The following is an 18,308-nucleotide window of genomic DNA, read 5'->3' on the forward strand; positions in this document are numbered from 1 at the left end:
ATCTGCATAGCGTTGCACCATGTTGGCATTCAGCTTCGACGATCAGCTAACCTAATCTAACCTAGTTTGTTTGTTTGTATTCACTGCGCCTTGCCTTGTGTTACTTGGTGTTGGTCAGTACTCCCACCGCTAAGTCTAATTATTGTGACGATTAATTCTGTTTCAATTAACTACATGTAACTGCTCGTGAAGTCTAGCTTTGTGTAGCTCCCAGTAGCATTAGCACTTCTGGGTTGAGCTCCTTCTGCTTCCTTTTGGTTAGGTTATTCTGCCTGTGTCCCATAGAGGCCTCTAATGTACACTCCCACACTTACTGCCCCCTTTCCCTCATCCCGTTCCCAGTTGTCCTCTTTCTATTTTCTTTATTTTGTATGTTCATTCTGTTATCCTATGTAAAATAAAGCTTCTTTTTTTTTTTACATTATCTGGTTTGCTGTCTACGTTTGGGTCTCTGATTTCTCTTTACAGTATTTACATCATCAGTCAATACATTGTTATTATACCTAGTATTGGGCAGCTTGGCTCAGGTGGTAGAATGGGTTGTCCACTAATAGTAAGGTTAGTGTTTTGATCCCAAGCCCCTTGATGTACCGAAGTGTCCTTGGGCAAGACACTGAACCCCAACTTGCTCCTATTGGTAGTGAGAACCTTACATGGCAGCTCTGTCACAAGTGGTGTGTGAGTGTGTTCTTGAATGAGACATTGTAAAGAACTTTATAGAAGCTAGCCGAGGTTAAAAGATACTATATATTATATAGATGCAGACTATTTATTTAAAAAATATCGAACATAGTCACATAAAGATACCTGCCTGTGCGTCTTCTTTGGGTTTCTTTTCTACCTTCTGATCAAACTGTGACAGGCTGTACATCTTCAATTTTCCATAGTGCAGCAGTGTTTGATCTTGAATATTTCAACACTTTGGGAAATATATTCATTTGCCCTCTGTTCAAGTGTTGGATAACATGATCAATTCAGTTTTCATATTTCATGGATGAAGCTGGGGTCAGGACGTGGTTAGCCTAGCCTAATATTTTTTGGCAGGTTTTCATCCAGCTCTAAAAAAAAAGGTGCAACATATGTTTACATTCTGGAAGATTAAAAAGCTTTAATTAGCTTTTCACAGTCATCAATCATGATTATGAGCTCCAGATCCAGGCTCCCACTCCAGATCTCAATTAGATGCTTTTCTCATAACTGCACAACAATAAACTATTGTTCAGGAATTGGAACACTTAAGAGTATCACATCGTGCTTACAGCAGCAGCATCAATGTGCTGTCATTATTCACCGTGACCCTTGCAATTTGAGTACTAAGCTTATAAAACCAGTCTGATTTCTGTTTTTCAATTTTTCTATTCAACATTCCACAAACAGATAATCAGAAAAAAATCCCAATCACGCAGTGAACTGACAAATTAAGTATAGAGTTTTTGTATACTGGAAAATACATCTTAAAAGTAAAGTCACGCTCCATCCATTAACACTGTAAAAAGTAGCCATTCAGAAATGGCTGTGATTAAAAATCTAAATTTTAGTTATTTCAAGGTTTCAAAAAATTTTATTTTAGTTATTATAACTAAGTGATTTGGACAAACTAAGAGAGCTGCAGGATCAGTTTACTATATGTGCAAAACTTTAGCTTCAAAATTAACCCAGAATTTTAAAACATTAACCCCTTCTCTTCTACCTGTCAATTAATTGTCAAATAAAGAAAATAGAAACCCTGTAAAAACTCCCTTTTAATTGGGCTCTTCTTCAGAATTGCTTGAGAGGTGTGGGGTGATGAGTCTCTTCTGTAGTAAAATTCATGAAAATCTTGTTTCTGCTGGGTTTTGTACAGTGGCATATACACAGCACACTGAGAGAATGAGTAGAATCCACTCACATTTCTGACCTTTTCCAAAGTTAAGGTAATCCAATGACAGACAGTTAAGATTGAAAATGAAATTCAGCATGAAATATTAAAACTAGAAACTTTTCCCTCTCCGCTGTGGAGAAGTTAACAACACTGTGATACATCTTCAATTACCGTATAAAAAAAAAAAACATCTTTAACTTGTTTAACAACTCCAACAACTGCTGATCCAGAGGTTTCCCCGACTTTTCATCTTCGGCCACCAATACCACCAATGGACCTGGTCTGCGAATTAGCTGTTAGCTATTGACCTATGAACATGGCATTGGTTATTGTAACAATGCTTCTTGTTCTGTCCCTATTAAATAAACGTATAAATAAATAGGTTAAAAATTGTGACTCAGAGTGAAATGTCTCCCTCACTATTGGACAGATTGACTTGATATTTGATACTCATGTTCAATGGTCCAGGATGGTTTGTAACTACTTCCTCTGACTTTTCAAGTAACACCATTATCTGGTCAAAATATCAGTTTGTTCATTGCTTTTGTTTTTCACCACATGCACTCAGCATCAGCTCCATATCCTGCACTGGTATCATTAACATGGTAAATATGACCTGTTTGCGCGCTAAACTTGCCATTAGGGTTGAACAGTTAATTGATATCAAACTGAAAATGTGATTTTAAACAATCTGATTAGACAATAACAAAAGCTGCAGAGCTCCAGAGTATTACCTGTCAGCCAATGATTTCATAAAATCACTCTATCCTCATTGTGTGACAGTTATGCTTTTTGATGGCATTTTGTGGCAATGCTTCATCACATATTTAAATCTACTACACAGTGAATATAGAATTGAAGCTAGGCTTTATATATATATATATATATATATATATATATATATATATATATATATATATATATATATATATATATATATATATATATATATATATATATATATTATCCTCAAATTGTCCAGCCTTCTTGTCATTAGAGCATGTTGTTATGCTACTGTCAGTATTTAGCTGGGAACACTGCTGCAACCTCACAAAGCTGCCATCATACCTGTAGACTCATACATAGGTATTTCTCACATAACTGCATAGGAAGCCAAAAGAAAGAACCAAGTGGACACGTTTTGAACTTTGAAGAAAAAAAGGCAAGTAACTACTGGGAAATAAGTCAGGTCAATTCAGTTTTATTTAACAGGCACATTCAAAAACAACGGGAGTTGACCCAAAGTGGTTTCCAGCCAAAAGCACAGTTGCTCATGTTGCAGACATTATAAAAAGACCAGATGTATATATGCCATGTTCTCACAAAAACCATGCATATGCTGTTTTCCCCACATAAAGATATTGTTTTCTCGGGACACCTGCAGGTGAAATGGTAGGAGTAAATGTAAATGTGATCATTCTGTAGATTTTACAGTCTGTAAAATTGGGGCTCATGAGTAAGTTGACTTTTAAACCACTGTTGTTGTTTTTTTTAGATAACAAAGTCGCAGCATTTAATTCATGATAGATCATAAATTTAAATGATCTTTTCGTTTTAGTTTCAATTCCAAAGTATCTTCAGTTTGTAAAGTCTGTTTCCATATGACCTTACTGAAAACTGAGATATCACTGGTAATGGTTTACAGATATATGTGATAAATTAGTGGCACAGGTGCTTTAAACAGTGGAGACCAGTCATGCACAAGCAGCTCTTCTGTTGTTGAAGAACCTTCCAATGGACACAACACCTCTTTTTCTTTGCTGTTCTTCACACTGACAGATCTAATAAGAAGCACGAACAGATATTTAATGCGTATGTGAGAATATGTACTCATAGCTCTGTGCAAACATGTTGTCAGTGGTAAATCCAGACACAGCTTGATGCATCTGACCTCTCGCCCCCTGGTAAGTACTGTGACAACATGAACATTGATTGTAGTATGTCCAAAGGCTATGTTTTTTTTGTTGTTTGTTTGGGTAAATAAATGTTCATTGTTATATTTATTAAGTGCATTAGACCTGCCAATTAAGAAGAGATTACTAAGAGGTTTGCATCCAGACTCCATCTGGTGGTTTTGGTTAAATGTAAATAAACATTCAATGTAAAATAATGCTGCAGTCATTCCAGGTGGATCTTCAGCTGCAAGATCAGAATTTTTTTCAGAAAAGGCCATCAATAAACATTTAACTGACACACTGAAAGATTTGTGATTTGCAAAATGTTCACATAACATGTTGTCATTGGGAGAAAATATAATCCAGTAACAATTGTATTCATTATCTTTCTTTGTAAAATAGTTGTATAGTTGCAATAGTTCTGCAGCGCAGAATGAATCAAAATCCCTGAAACATCTCTGGCAATGCATTTCAGACAGTTTGTCCAAGTAGACTTACCGTTGTGCATGCGCAAATGGGCAGTTGATCCGGTCATAGCAGAACCAAGCAACTTGAAATGGAAGATGCTAAACAATATGGCCTGACTGATTCATCGGCTGACTGATTATATCCCTTTTCAAAATAATCATCATTGGCGGAGTTTAACCAATTAAACGCCGATATATTCTTAATTTCTCATAAAATGGTAAATGCTGTCAAGTGTCGGTTTGTCCAACACATGGAGCTCTGAGTCCATTCAATCCTCAGTCCTCACCGCTGTATTCTTGGTAACTACAGGAGTAAGCCACAGCCAGGCAACATTACAGGAGTGGGCTGAGCCAACAGGTAAGTTTAGAACGACGTGAAATTAACAATGACTCAACATATCTCCCATTTCAGTTTAACTGTCTTTGCCATGTGTCATGATGCCGGTCATGCTTTTCATTTACGTTGCATTACTAACGTTGTGCTAACCTAGCTTAAGTTACTTCCTGTCTGTTTATGTTAGCAATAACATCGCTGTAGTTATGCCAACCTAGCATAGCATTAGCTATCAGCTTAAAAGCCAGTAAGTAGCTGTAGAAATAACCTAAGTGTACAAAATATTTGAGAGTACAGAACAAACGTTCATCACTCCATCAGCTGCGTGTTGAGGCGAATTTAAGGAGGAGTGATGTGAACGCAGAGAGGAAGGGGTTTATTCAGTAAAAATGATTAACATTACTGTCTGTCTTCAGCAACCGTCATTCAATTCAATTCAATTCAATTTTATTTATATAGTGCCAATTACAGTCAAATTGTCTCGAGACGCGTTACAGAACCCATATGCCTGACCCCCAGAGCAAGCCAAAAGGCAACAGTGGCAAGGAAAACACCCTTTTAACAGGGAAAAAAACCTTGAGCAGAACCCGGCTCTAATGTGGGGGGAACCATCTGCCTGCTGGCCGGGCGGGTTGAGAGGGACAGAAGAGGTAGAGAGGTAGAGATAGAGGGGTAGAGGTAGAGATAGAGGGATACAGATAGAGGGATAGAGGTAGAGGGGAAGAGGTAGTGGGGTAGAGATAGAGGTGTAGAGGTAGAGATAGAGGGATACAGATAGGAGGATAGAGGTAGAGGGGAAGAGGTAGAGGGATAGAGATGGAGAGGTAGAGGTAGAGATAGAGGGATACAGATAGAGGGATAGAGGTAGAGGGGAAGAGGTAGAGGGGTAGAGATAGAGGTGTAGAGGTAGAGATAGAGAGGTGGGGAGTGGGACACAAGGACCATAAAACGTAGCCACACATCTGAAGGATCCAGCTCTGGGACCAGGGACACTCGGAGAAAGGACACAGAAAGAAGCAGAGTGAATGTAATGCAATAATGGTATGTATAGTAAATACATAGGTAGTTAGAGAAGGGCTCAGTGCATCAAGAGAGGTTCCCCAGCAGCCTAGGCCTATAGCAGCATAACTAGGGGCAGACTAAAGGGACGTCAAGAGGGGAAGTCAGTTTTGCAAATGAAAACACCAGCTCACCCCGTCAGGGTCCCCCAGTCAGCCCTAACTATAAGCTTTGTCAAAAAGGAAGGTTTTAAGCCTGGTCTTAAAAATAGAGAGGGTGTCCGCCTCCCGAACCCAAACTGGGAGCTGGTTCCACAGGAGAGGTGCCTGATAACTGAAGGCTCTGCCTCCCATTCTACTTTTAGAGATTCTAGGAACAACAAGTAAGCCTGCAGTCTGAGAGCGAAGAGTTCTGCTAGGATAATATGGTACTATCAGGTCTTTAAGATATGATGCAGATTGGTTGTTAAGAGCTTTATATGTCAGAAGAAGGATTTTGAATTCTATTCTAGATTTAACAGGAAGCCAATGAAGAGAAACCAATATAGGAGAAATATGATCTCTCTTGCTAACTCCCGTCAGTACTCTGGCTGCAGCATTTTGGATCAGCTGTAGATGTTTCAGAGAGCTATTGGGACAACCTGATAATAAGGAATTACAGTAGTCAAGCCTAGAAGTAACAAATGCATGGACTAGTTTTTCTGCATCACTCTGAGACAGGATGTTCCTGATTTTCACAATATTTCTCAGGTGTAAAAAGGAAGTCCTACAGATTTGTTTTATGTGCGAGTTAAAGGACATGTCCTGGTCAAAGATAACACCGAGGTTCCTCACAGTAGTACTGGAGGCCAATGTAATGCCATCCAGAGTAACTATATGCTTTGAAAGCAATTCTCTAAGATGTTTGGGGCCAAATACAATGACTTCAGTCTTGTCTGAATTTAGTAGTAAGAAATTATAGGTCATCCAGGTCTTTATGTCCTTAAGACAATCTTGCAGTCTAGCTCGCTGATTAGTTTCATTTGGCTTCATAGATAAATACAATTGAGTGTCGTCAGCATAACAATGGAAATTAATACAGTGTTTCCTAATAATATTGCCTAAGGGAAGCATGTATAATGTGAACAGTATTGGTCCTAAGACAGAACCCTGAGGAACTCCATGATTAACCCTAGTATGCTCAGAAGAGTCATTGTTGACATGCACAAACTGGAACCTGTCTGATAAGTAGGATTTAAACCAGTCCAGTGCTGTCCCTTTAATGCCAATAGAATGTTCTAGTCGCTGTAATAAAAGTTTGTGGTCGATTGTATCGAATGCTGCACTAAGGTCCAATAAAATAAGTATAGAGACCAGTCCATTATCTGACGCTATGAGAAGGTCATTAGTAACTTTCACCAGAGCTGTTTCTGTGCTATGATGCACTCTGAAGCCTGACTGAAACTCTTCAAACAAGCTATTCCTTTGTAAATGTTCACATAATTGATTTGCAACTGTTCTTTCCAGAATTTTGGAGAGAAATGGGAGGTTGGAAATTGGTCTATAGTTGGCTAAAACATCTGGATCTAGAGTGGGCTTTTTAAGTAAAGGTTTGATTACAGCAACCTTAAAAGCCTGTGGTACATAGCCTATTACTAGAGAGAGATTAATCAGATCTAACATTGAGGAATTAATTAAAGGTAAAGCCTCCTTGAACCGTCTAGTTGGGATAGGATCTAAAAGACATGTTGATGGTTTGGATTTAGAAACTATTGAAATTAGTTCAGAGAGATGTATGGGAGTGAAAAATTCTAAATATCCATCTGGTCTTACAGCCAATTCTAAAATATCTGTACTCGATGATACATCTGTGACATTTGCAGGAAGGGCCAGATTAATTTTTACTCTAATCGTAATAATTTTATTTGTAAAGAAGCTCATGAAGTTGTTACTGCTCAAAGCTAAAGGAATACAAGGTTGAACAGAGCTCTGACTCTTTGTCAGCCTGGCTACAGTGCTGAAGAGAAACCTGGGGTTGTTCTTGTTTTCCTCTATTAAAGATGAATAATATGTTGTCCTGGCAATACGAAGAGCTTTTTTATAAATTACTAGACTATTTTTCCAAGCTACATAAACTTCCTCTAAATTAGTGGAGTACCACTTCCTTTCCAGCTTTCGGGACGCCTGCTTTAAAGTCCGCAGCTGGGAATTATACCAAGGAGCAGGTCCTCTCTGAGATAGAACTTTCTTTTTTACAGGTGCAACACTATCAAGTGTTGTACGCAGTTAGGCTGCAGCATTATTAACAATATAATCCACTTCTGCGGGGGTAAAATTATAATATTTCCCTTCCATTATATCAGTAAGTGGTGCTGGACTAAATAGAGAGGGTATTATTTCTTTAAATTTAGTCACCGAATTGTGAGACAGACATCTACTGTAATGATATTTATTCTTAACTCCTATACAATCTATTGTTGTAAATTGAAATGTTATCATAAAATGGTCAGAAAGAAGAGGGTTCCGGGGAAATACTGTTAACTGTTTGATTTCTATGCCATAAGTCAGAACGAGGTCAAGGGTATGATTAAAACTATGAGTTGGTTTATTTACATGTTGAGAAAACCCAATTGAGTCTAATATTGAATTAAAAGCAGTCGTAAGGCTGTCACTGTCCATGTCAACATGAATGTTGAAGTCACCCACAATAATGACTTTATCTGAGCTGAGCACTAAATGAGACAAAAAGTCTGAGAATTGAGATAAAAACTCAGTGTAAGGAGCAGGAGGACGATATACAACAACAAATAAAACTGGTTTCTGAGCTTTTAAATCTGGATGAGAGAGACTGAGAGTAAGATTTTCAAATGAACTGTAACTAGGTTTAGGTCTCTGGTTCATTTTTAAGCTAGAGAGGTAAATTGCTGCCACTCCTCCTCCTCGGCCTGTGATTCGAGGAACATGACAGTTAGTATGACTAGTAGGAGTTGATTCATTTAGACTAACATATTCTTTCTGCTGCAACCAGGTTTCAGTCAAACAGAACAAATCAATCTGGTTATCAGTTATCAAATCATTTACTAACAGAGATTTAGACGAGAGAGATCTAATATTTAACAGACCACATTTAATTGTCCTGTTTCTTCGCTCAGTTGAAATAGTGGTATTAATTTTAATTAGATTTTTATGGTTACTATGTCTTTTGTTTATTTTTGATTTGCTTAATTTATTGAATTTTGGTGGTCGAGGGACAGACACAGTCTCAATAAAGCTAACTGAATTCCTAGAGGTTGACAGCTGTGAGGAAACTGCAGAGAGGTGTGGAAGACTACAACTCTGCATCCTGGTCTGAACTCTGGGTTGTCATACTTTAGGAGTTCTAATAAGATCAGCCATATTTCTAGAAATGAGAGCTGCACCAGCCAAAGTGGGATGGATGCCGTCTCTCCTAATCAGACCAGGTTTTCCCCAGAAAGAGCTCCAATTGTCTATAAAGCCAACGTCGTTTGCAGTACGCCACGTAGACATCCAGCGGCGAAACGATGCCATATGGCTAAACATATCATCACTGGTCAGATCAGGCAGGGGTCCAGAGAAAACTACGGAGTCCGACATGGTTTTGGCAAAGTTACACACCGATGCCACACTAATTATGGTGACCTCTGATTGGCGTAACCGGGTGTCATTACCGCCGACATAAATAACAATCTTACTGTATTTACGATTATCTTTAGCCAGCAGTTTCAAATTTGCTTCTATGTCGCCCGCTCTGGCCCCTGGGAGGCATTTTACTATGGTCGCTGGTGTCGCTAGCTTCACGTTTCTGACTACGGAGCTGCCAATGATCAGAGTTGGTTTCTCAGCAGGTGTGTCATTGAGTGGGGAAAAACGATTAGAAACGTGAAGCGGTTTGTGGTGTCCCGGGACAGCAGGCTTGAGCTTAGGACTACGTTTCCTACGAACTGTCACCCAGCTACCCTGACTTCCCGGCTGCTCGGGAGCTGCTAGGGTATGGCTAGCAGAAGCTACACTAGCAGAAGCTACACTAGCAGCTATGCTATTGCGGTCCGCACCGGCTCAGGCGGCCTGGCTAACAGCTAGCGGGGTGTTTTCCATGGTGCGGAGCCGCACTTCCAATTCAGAGAGCCTCGCCTCCAAAGCTACAAAGAGACTGCATTTATTACAGGTATCGTTGTCACTAAAGGAGGCAGAGGAGTAACTAAACATGTGACACACTGAGCAGGAAAGAGAAGGAGAGGAAGAGGGAGAAGCCATGCTAACTGCTAAGTGCTAGGCTAGCGGACAGAGATAACAGATTAACTTAGAATTAAGTACTGAGAGGGTGCGTGAAGAAAACGAGTGTATGTTACGATTCAAATATTACTGCTACACAGATTTAATGAATATCAAATTAGATGGAGTGGATAAGCTACAACAGTCACAGAACACAACACAGTGCTACAACAGAAAGTGACGCAATACGCTCACCGTAACGTCAGACGTCAGCAGGGAAATCCAGTCATGATTTCACTCTTAGTTTTACTTTGTCAGAAAATACTAGAAGACAGTGACCCAGGCTGTAACAGCAACTCACTGTGTGTTGTTATGGAGGAACATTAGTGTCTGACTATTTTTGACCATTACATATTTAAAATGCAACTCTGTCAAAGATGACTTTTTACAACTGAGAGAGGCGTCTCTGGTTTTTATTTTGGATCATAGAAGTCCTGACTTCATGGCAAAGAAAATAATGGAGTAGAAAAAATGTGATTAAATGTTAAAGGGCATCAGAGGGCTGCAGAAATAATGTTTTACAGTCACTTCACTTATTATGTTGCTTATATACAGCATATATTTATAACCAACCTCTAATTTACAGCAACAAGAAGTACCAGACAAGATGTGTTTCATAGATAATTTATAGATTAAGTCTTTTATAAGGTTATATAATTTCCCAGAGGTTTAATGCTTTGTTGCATGTTCTTGTACTTGGAAATTCCTCTCTGTTGTAAAGTTAAACAAATACTAAAGGACAAAGTATTGTAAAACAGTAAAATGTTCTGCCTGTAATTCATATCTTTGTTGTTTTAAGCATTAAGGAACCAAAAAAGAAGTTATTTTCTTTGTTATGTATTTTTTAAATTAATCAGCCGATTAATCAGTGATCAGAACTTTTCCTACCAAATATTGGAATCGGCCTCAAAAAATCTGTATCGGTCAGGCCCTACTAAGCAGCACGTTGGCCCTCTCGGTGGGAAATTTGAATACAATACAAACCCAAGATGGAACAGTCGACTGACATCCAGTAATATGCACACACTGCAGGAAGGAGTTTTCTTTTCACTGAAGCACTTCTAGCTTAAAGTACCACATTAACACAAAGCATGCCTTAGTCTGGGATTCTAACATGAACCTTTAAAGGTGTTTAATAAACACCTTAAGTCCATATATATTCCCTTCTTTTTTGAGTCTGTTTGCAAATGTAAAATGGAATGCGATAAAATTAGATTAAAAATGAATATTTAATTGTGATTAATCGATATTAACTCACAGCAATGCTGTGATTAATCAGATTACAAATTTTAATCGTTTGACAGCACTATGTGTGTGTATATATATATATATATATATATATACACATATACATATACATATATATATATATATATATATATATATATATATATATATATATATATATATATATATATATATATATATATATATATATATGGCAGACGTTAGTCTTGTTAGTAATCTCATAGTCCTTGAAAGATTAAAAACATTTAGAAAACATTACCAGAACAACATTTTTAAAAATCTTTTTCTCCTTATTTATTATCACTCACTAATCAAATTCCAAAAAAACACACTAAAGTTGTCAGCACCACTTTCTAACAACACACTGAAGTTCACTCACCGAGCTAAAGTGAGACAAACCTTTGGGGTGTCCTCTGAATCCTAAAGTATTTTCCCTAGTGCAGTGACATGTAGAGCAACTGGTAGGCCTTCCCTCCCTCTGCCTAATCATTCTGATAGGCTGCCATCACACCAGGCTCATGCACATATAGGCAGCTGGGATCTCCATTCCAGCAATCATCACAAGCATCTAACAAAGTGTTCGTGTTTGCACGCATGTAAATAAATAACCATATTCACTTTCAACTCTTGTATTGGCCCCATGACAAATTTACTGTAAAATCAAGTGAGGATGCTCCTGGGTCGTCTACAATAAAGCTGGCAAATTGCATCGAGATGCAAACATCCCAATAAAAAATCTCATTTCACCCCAAATAAACCACAGGTTCCATTGATTGCAAACCACCACTGTTTTCATATCAAGCAAATCAAAAGATATGACAGCCCCCCTCCCCTTGCTTACAACCAAAACACAGCACGGGCCCTCAGTTAATGGGCCTGGTTCATGCATTTCAGCATGCAATGCAAATTAGGGGACGAGGACAGAGATGGGGCTTTCTCTTTCTCTTCTGCTGTTTTCCAGCATCATTGCAGGGTTAGAGCATGATGAGAGCCAATCACTTTAGCATAATATTTGCTTGCATGTGGATCAACAACATTGTGTATCCTTCCATCTACAGTTATGAGATGAGACATGTCAGCATGGTAGCCAGCTGGAGGATGCCATCCCTCCATCCCATTACCTCTTACTTCAGGATATAATGGAGGCAGGTTCACGGAGTAGGGCTGGGGGGAATCGGGAAGGAGGGAGGTGTTGGGGAGGCAGGAGGAGAAATAGTAAGTGATGGTGGTAGAACCTGGGGAAATAAGAAGGTGGAGCCTAGCAAGTAAAAGAAGGTGATGTTAATGGAAAGAAGAGAAAGATGATGAGAAAGATGATGGAGGGAAGCAAAACAAAGGATGGAAGCCAGGTAGCAGAATAAAGGTGTTCAGCTAAGGAGATGAAGGAAAAAGAGGAAGAGGGAGACCAAGCAAAGACGGGGTGAAGGAAGAAAGGAAGGAAGGAAGAAAAAAGCAAGAAAGGGGAAGCAGTGCTGGAAGAACAGAGGTGTTGGGGAGACAAAGCGAATGGAGTGCAAAGGGATCCAATGTGTTAAAGACCAAAATAGAGGAAAATGAGACGAGAAAGGAAGAAAAGAAGTTTGGAACAAAAAAAATGGCAAGGTACAGAGAGGTTTATGAAAACAGGTGAAGGAATCTGGGATTGAGAGTAGGAAGAGAAGGAAGGAGACGTAGGCAGAAGGAAAAGAAACAGAGGATGGAACAAATGAAGGGAGCTAGGTGGCAAAAGAGAGAAAAGGGAGGCAAGGAAACAAATGAGACAGGAGAAAGAAAAAGAGACTGGAAAGAGATATTCAGGGAGAGATGTAAGGAAAACTACAAAAATGGAGCATGAAGCCATCAAAAGAGGTAAACAGGAGAGAAGAGACTGATGCACAGACTGAAGCAGATGATAAAGGAAATAGGAAAAGTCAAGGGGGACAGGGAGGCTTGGAAAGAGGTGAAGGTAGCAGTACTGCAGGAAGGAAGGACAGGAGGGAGATGTGAAAGAGGCAGGAGAGAATAACTAAGACTTTTCTACTTTGGTCCCTTCATTCTTTTCTCCAACACTTTGTTCCATTCCTCTTTACCTTCTTCCTTCTCTGTCTTCCAGCATTTTCCTGTATCCCCTAAATCCTTGGCTTCATTTTTCCTTCCATCTCTCACCTCTGCCACTCCTGCCCTCATCCCCCAACACACACACATGTGAATTCTGGTCTTCATTCCTACTCCATATCCCTCAGTTCTGTCAGACAGCCATGTTCCTTCTTTTAACTTCACCTCTTCCTGTCCTTCCTCCACCCTGTCCACATTTTTCCTCTCTCTTTTGTTCCCCAGATTTCCTTTGCTCCATTTTCCATTCACACTTTACCTCCTTCTCTCCTGACATCTTCTCCCTTTGCTTTCTTCAGACTACTCCCTCCTTGCCTACTCCTTCTTTTTGTCCATCTACCCTCTAGTCTTACCCTTTCCTGATCCTCACCACACCTTTTCTGCTTCTCTCCCCTCTTTCCTCGACTTCTTTCCCTTCCCTTCTTCCCTTCTCAGTTCCTTTTTACCTTCTTTAACCCCATTTTCACTATAGCCTGTTTCCTTCTCCTCTTATCTCCCTGCCTCCACATGCAATTCAATTCAATTCAATTTTATTTATATAGCGCCAATTACAGTCAAATTGTCTCAAGACGCTTTACAGAACCCATATGCCTGACCCCCAGAGCAAGCCCAAAGGCGACAATGGCGAGGAAAACACCCTTTTAACAGGGAAAAAACCCTCGAGCAGAACTCGGCTCTTTATGTGGGGGGACCCATCTGCCGGCCGGGCGGGTTGAGAGGGACAGAAGAGGTAGAGGGTTAGAGGTAGAGGGTTAGAGGTAGAGGGGTCTGTCTTATTACATGCATGATAAGACAGATGATACATGCAAAGTACAACTGACATGGAAACTAATTATAGTTTACTGATATGGTGTACAGCTCTGGCATTAAATATACTACATATATAGCTGGTGGTAAATTCAAAAACATGTAGATGAGCAAATCAAGTATAGTAAGGGCAATGCAGAGTAGATTGGTGGAAATGGACAGCTGGAAGCAGTGGGCTGGAGGAAGGTCTGCAGCAGCATCCCACAGATGGAGACTAGGCCAGTTGGTGGGAGAACAACCACAGATCTGCAGCACCTCCATCTCTCCTCTCTTCACTTCTTCCTTTACCTCCTTCTTCCTTGCATCTTTCCTGCTCTCTCCCCTCCTTTCCCTGCTCCCCTCTTTTGCCTTTACTTCATGTGGTGGCGAAATGAAATTTCCATCATCAGAGGCTGCAATTTTCGCAAAACAATGTGAGATCACAAGGCATGCTGGAGAGCCTCCCTCCCTCTCTCTCTCTCTCCTTACCCCCTCCCCACCAGCCCCCGAGGCGACCGGTGCCTATGTAGATTGGAGGATTAATGTTCTTTCAGTGTGTGTGTGTGCATGTGTGCATCAGACTGAACATCAGACTGAACAACAATGGCAATGAATTTAATAGTATTTTACAAACTGTATGTATGTGTGTGGATGGTTGGTTGGAAGAAGCACACACACACACACACACACACACACACACACACACACACACATACACACACCACCTGCTGGCAGGACAGAAGGTTCAGACAGGGTAAATGGAGGGTTGGGCGGGGTGCGTCGCTGTCTTTCTTCTCAGCATCTCTTTCGTTTAATATCAGTGTTTTCAAAGGATTGAGCTAAGCTGCCAGGGTCCTCTTGAACATGGGAGACACAGATAAGAAATGGGATTGTGGAGCAGAGCAAAGAGAGTCACAGTGAGAGCATGACTTTGCCAGGGGAAAGTTTTTCAGAGGTAGAAACAAAGGGATGAAGAGGGTATCACAAGACGCTGGTCCAGAACTTCAAAAAAATCTGCCTGTAATGTGCAAAGCAAATATTCAGGAGAGCACATTTTGTGTTGCTGTCTTGTTGAAAAACTAGTTGCCCTTACATTAACTGATCAAGTACATTTTAGTACTACAACAAAAGAGTCAGAAAACAACTTGGCATATGGCATGTTTAGGGTGTTGCTTACAAAAACAGTGTTTGTTATCTTGTAAATGCACGTCAACAAATCTGTAATGTTTTTAAGAATATGCTCAGTCAATCAGGTGACATTATTAATTAAACGTAAAAATTTAAAAAAATATTACCATTTATTGAAAAAGTAGCTTTGCCAGCTTTGTATTTTATTTATTAATTAAATATATTTCAATTGCTGCTTACAAAACACAAGACTTGTCATGGATGTGATTAGGTAAATGTAGTTCTGTATATTACAAGGGTGCCATTTTTTTAGGACTGTATTCAAAAAAATACTGCTCAAATTTAGTTTTGTCGAAAATGAAGTATGCAGAAAACACATATCAATTTCTGAAACACATGCACACATACAGATGTTCAAACAAGGAAGGCTGCCTATGAATTTCTTACCATAAACCTTTTAATGCAATGGTTTGTTACATTACTGATGAGTATAAAAAAACAGAAATACACAAACAAAAGGAATTAGCACATACATTAGCAAAACAAAATATATAGCAAAATAATGCCCCAAAATAAGCATTTGCACCCACTCTCTTTGAACATCTGTGTAAATTAAACAGTTTTTCTGCCCTCTGAAGGGCACAAAACTCAGACATTCATTAAGTGTATGAGGCATGACAGGCTGGTTCTTCATGCAAAATAGATTCTGGGTTGAAAATTACATTAACCTATCTTATTTTAGATGCTCAGTGGAGGCGGGTCATTTTTGACCCTTAGGACAAGGGGAGTGTAAAGGATGTTAAGACACCACGAGCGTTAATAAATCTGATAATTCATCAATATCCTCATAGTCCACCACTTGTCCAGAGAGGGGTTGAAAAATAGACTAAGAAATCTGAAAAGTGAAATATGCATGAGTTGCTTTTTATATGATCTGTTTTTACAACAAAGAGGACACATCAGACTTTAGTCAGCCATCTATTACAGATTTCCAAATCATCCCAACTTGCCCTGATGTCACACAAATGTAGCAAACGATAACCTCACAAATTCAATGTACTTTGAGGTTTTGCAGCCAGATGTCACAGTCCATGATGCTGCTCCCCTTCACCAGCATGACCTCACTGTATGATCTGAGACTTGACAGGATTTCATTCTTAATATATTTAGTGGCACCAGAACTGTGAAAAGTGGGGTGTGAATATTATGAAAATATTATGTCAGGATGTGAAGTCCTCACAGTCTGATAAACAACAATAAAACAGTCTCATTATTTCTCTATAAAGGTTTTGAGTGAATTTGTGTAGTTGTTGAGGGACAGCCGCAGACTTGTGGCCACCATTTGGGAGATTACATGATGATCAGAATTTGCAGGTCAAATGTAAACATGTAAGGTAATGCCATGATCATGAGATCACTTCGAAAGCATTTTGATACATGATAAAAACAAGAAAAGCACTAAGGGAGTGCCATACTCTGCCAAGGCAGCTCAATTGTTTGATTTCCAATGGCTGAAATCCCAGCACCATAGAATGTGTCCATTTAATACAGATGTACCAACAAACAAAATGACCTTGCACTGAGCACAGGTGTGTGTTATGCATGTGTACATTATGTATGGATACTGAATTACGTGACCTAAATATGTAGTGGGCGGTGAGAGTTGATGGGACTCAGAAACACCCCCACAATGTAATCAGTTGTTCCTTGTATCATTTCCAACAGGTAAGTCCCGATAAGTCCGCAATGGTGGATCTGTAGTAGGATTGCAATCATTTGATCATCAGCAGGCAGCTAATGTAGTGTTCACTTGTTATCATGGTTACAGTGACACTGTGCCACTATTTCACAATGATACAGAAACGTTTACCAAATCCATGGATCCAGACTATAAGCCGCATCACTTCCATAATCTAATCACTTGCTCCTTGTTTCATTTCCTTGAAAATTTCATCCAAATCCTTTAGTCCATTTTTGAGTAATGTTGCTAACAGACAAAGAGACAGACAGACAAACCACCGCTGATCGTCACATAACTCTGCCGAGGCTCCGCCTCCGTGGCGGAGTAGAAACAATTATTAGGGACTGAGTACAAGCAGAATAGTTTGATCTGATGACTTGCTATTAAATGAGGATGGAGTGTGTTGGGATACACTCCTCTGTGAAGACATTTATCCAGGTGATGGAGTATGTTTGTCTTGAATGCAGCTTTTCATGCTCATCTCCTCTACTTTCCATGTTCATCTCAAACAAATCTTCCAGAAAAAAACATGATGAGATGAAATGAAGGAAAATTAGGATAGAACAAATTTAGTCACAGGATTAGAATATGCAGCCCTCAAATACACAGCATTCCTTTGTGTCTTCCTGTTTGAAGATGTAGGGCAGTTAAGTCCATTAGTTTTAATGTCTCTCAGAAAGAGAGATGAGTGACATCTTTGGGAAACTCATACAGGTTTATACTGGGTTGAGATCTGGTTCCATGTAAGTTTCCTAACAATGAACAGTTAGTACCTATACTGTAGTTATACTTACTGGAATTTGTTGTTGCAAATAGGCTACATACACGCAGACACACTTTCTGTGTGTATTTGTGTGTGTGTATATACAGACCTGATCAAAATCTTAAAACCAATTGAAAAATAGCTAGAATTTACCTTTTGCACATTTGGATCTTAATGAGGTTTTAAGTAGAGCTACAATATGCAAAAGCAAGGAGGGGGAGTGAGACAAAAAGCACTTTGAAAAAGTAATTTATTGAAAACAACAAGTAAACTGAAATAGGCTGTTTATCAGCTGATCAAAAGTTTAAGACCACAGGCTATAAAAGCCCAAATCTGCTCAAAATTCTCATCGTCTGTCAGGCATTCACACGGTCATGCCCTCCTGATGGCTAAAGCTAAGAAGCTTTCTCTTCTTGAACATGGTCGGATCGTCGAGCTGCATAAGCAAGGCCTCTCGCAGCGTGCCATTGCTGCTGAGGTTGGACGCAGTAAGACAGTCATTCTAAATTTTTTGAAAGATCCTGAGCATTATGGAACAAAAAAGTCAAGTGGTAGACCCAAAAAAATTATACCTGCGCTGACCCGGAGGATCCGATTGGCTGTCTGTCAAGACACAGGGCGGTCCTCGACCCAAATTAAGGCCCTTACTGGTGCCGACTGCAGCGCAATAACCATCAGACGGCATCTACGGGAAAGGGTTTCAAAAACAAAAAATGAATTCAAA

Source organism: Amphiprion ocellaris, chromosome 7, assembly GCF_022539595.1.
Source record: "Amphiprion ocellaris isolate individual 3 ecotype Okinawa chromosome 7, ASM2253959v1, whole genome shotgun sequence".
Classification (NCBI taxonomy): Eukaryota; Metazoa; Chordata; class Actinopteri; family Pomacentridae; genus Amphiprion; species Amphiprion ocellaris.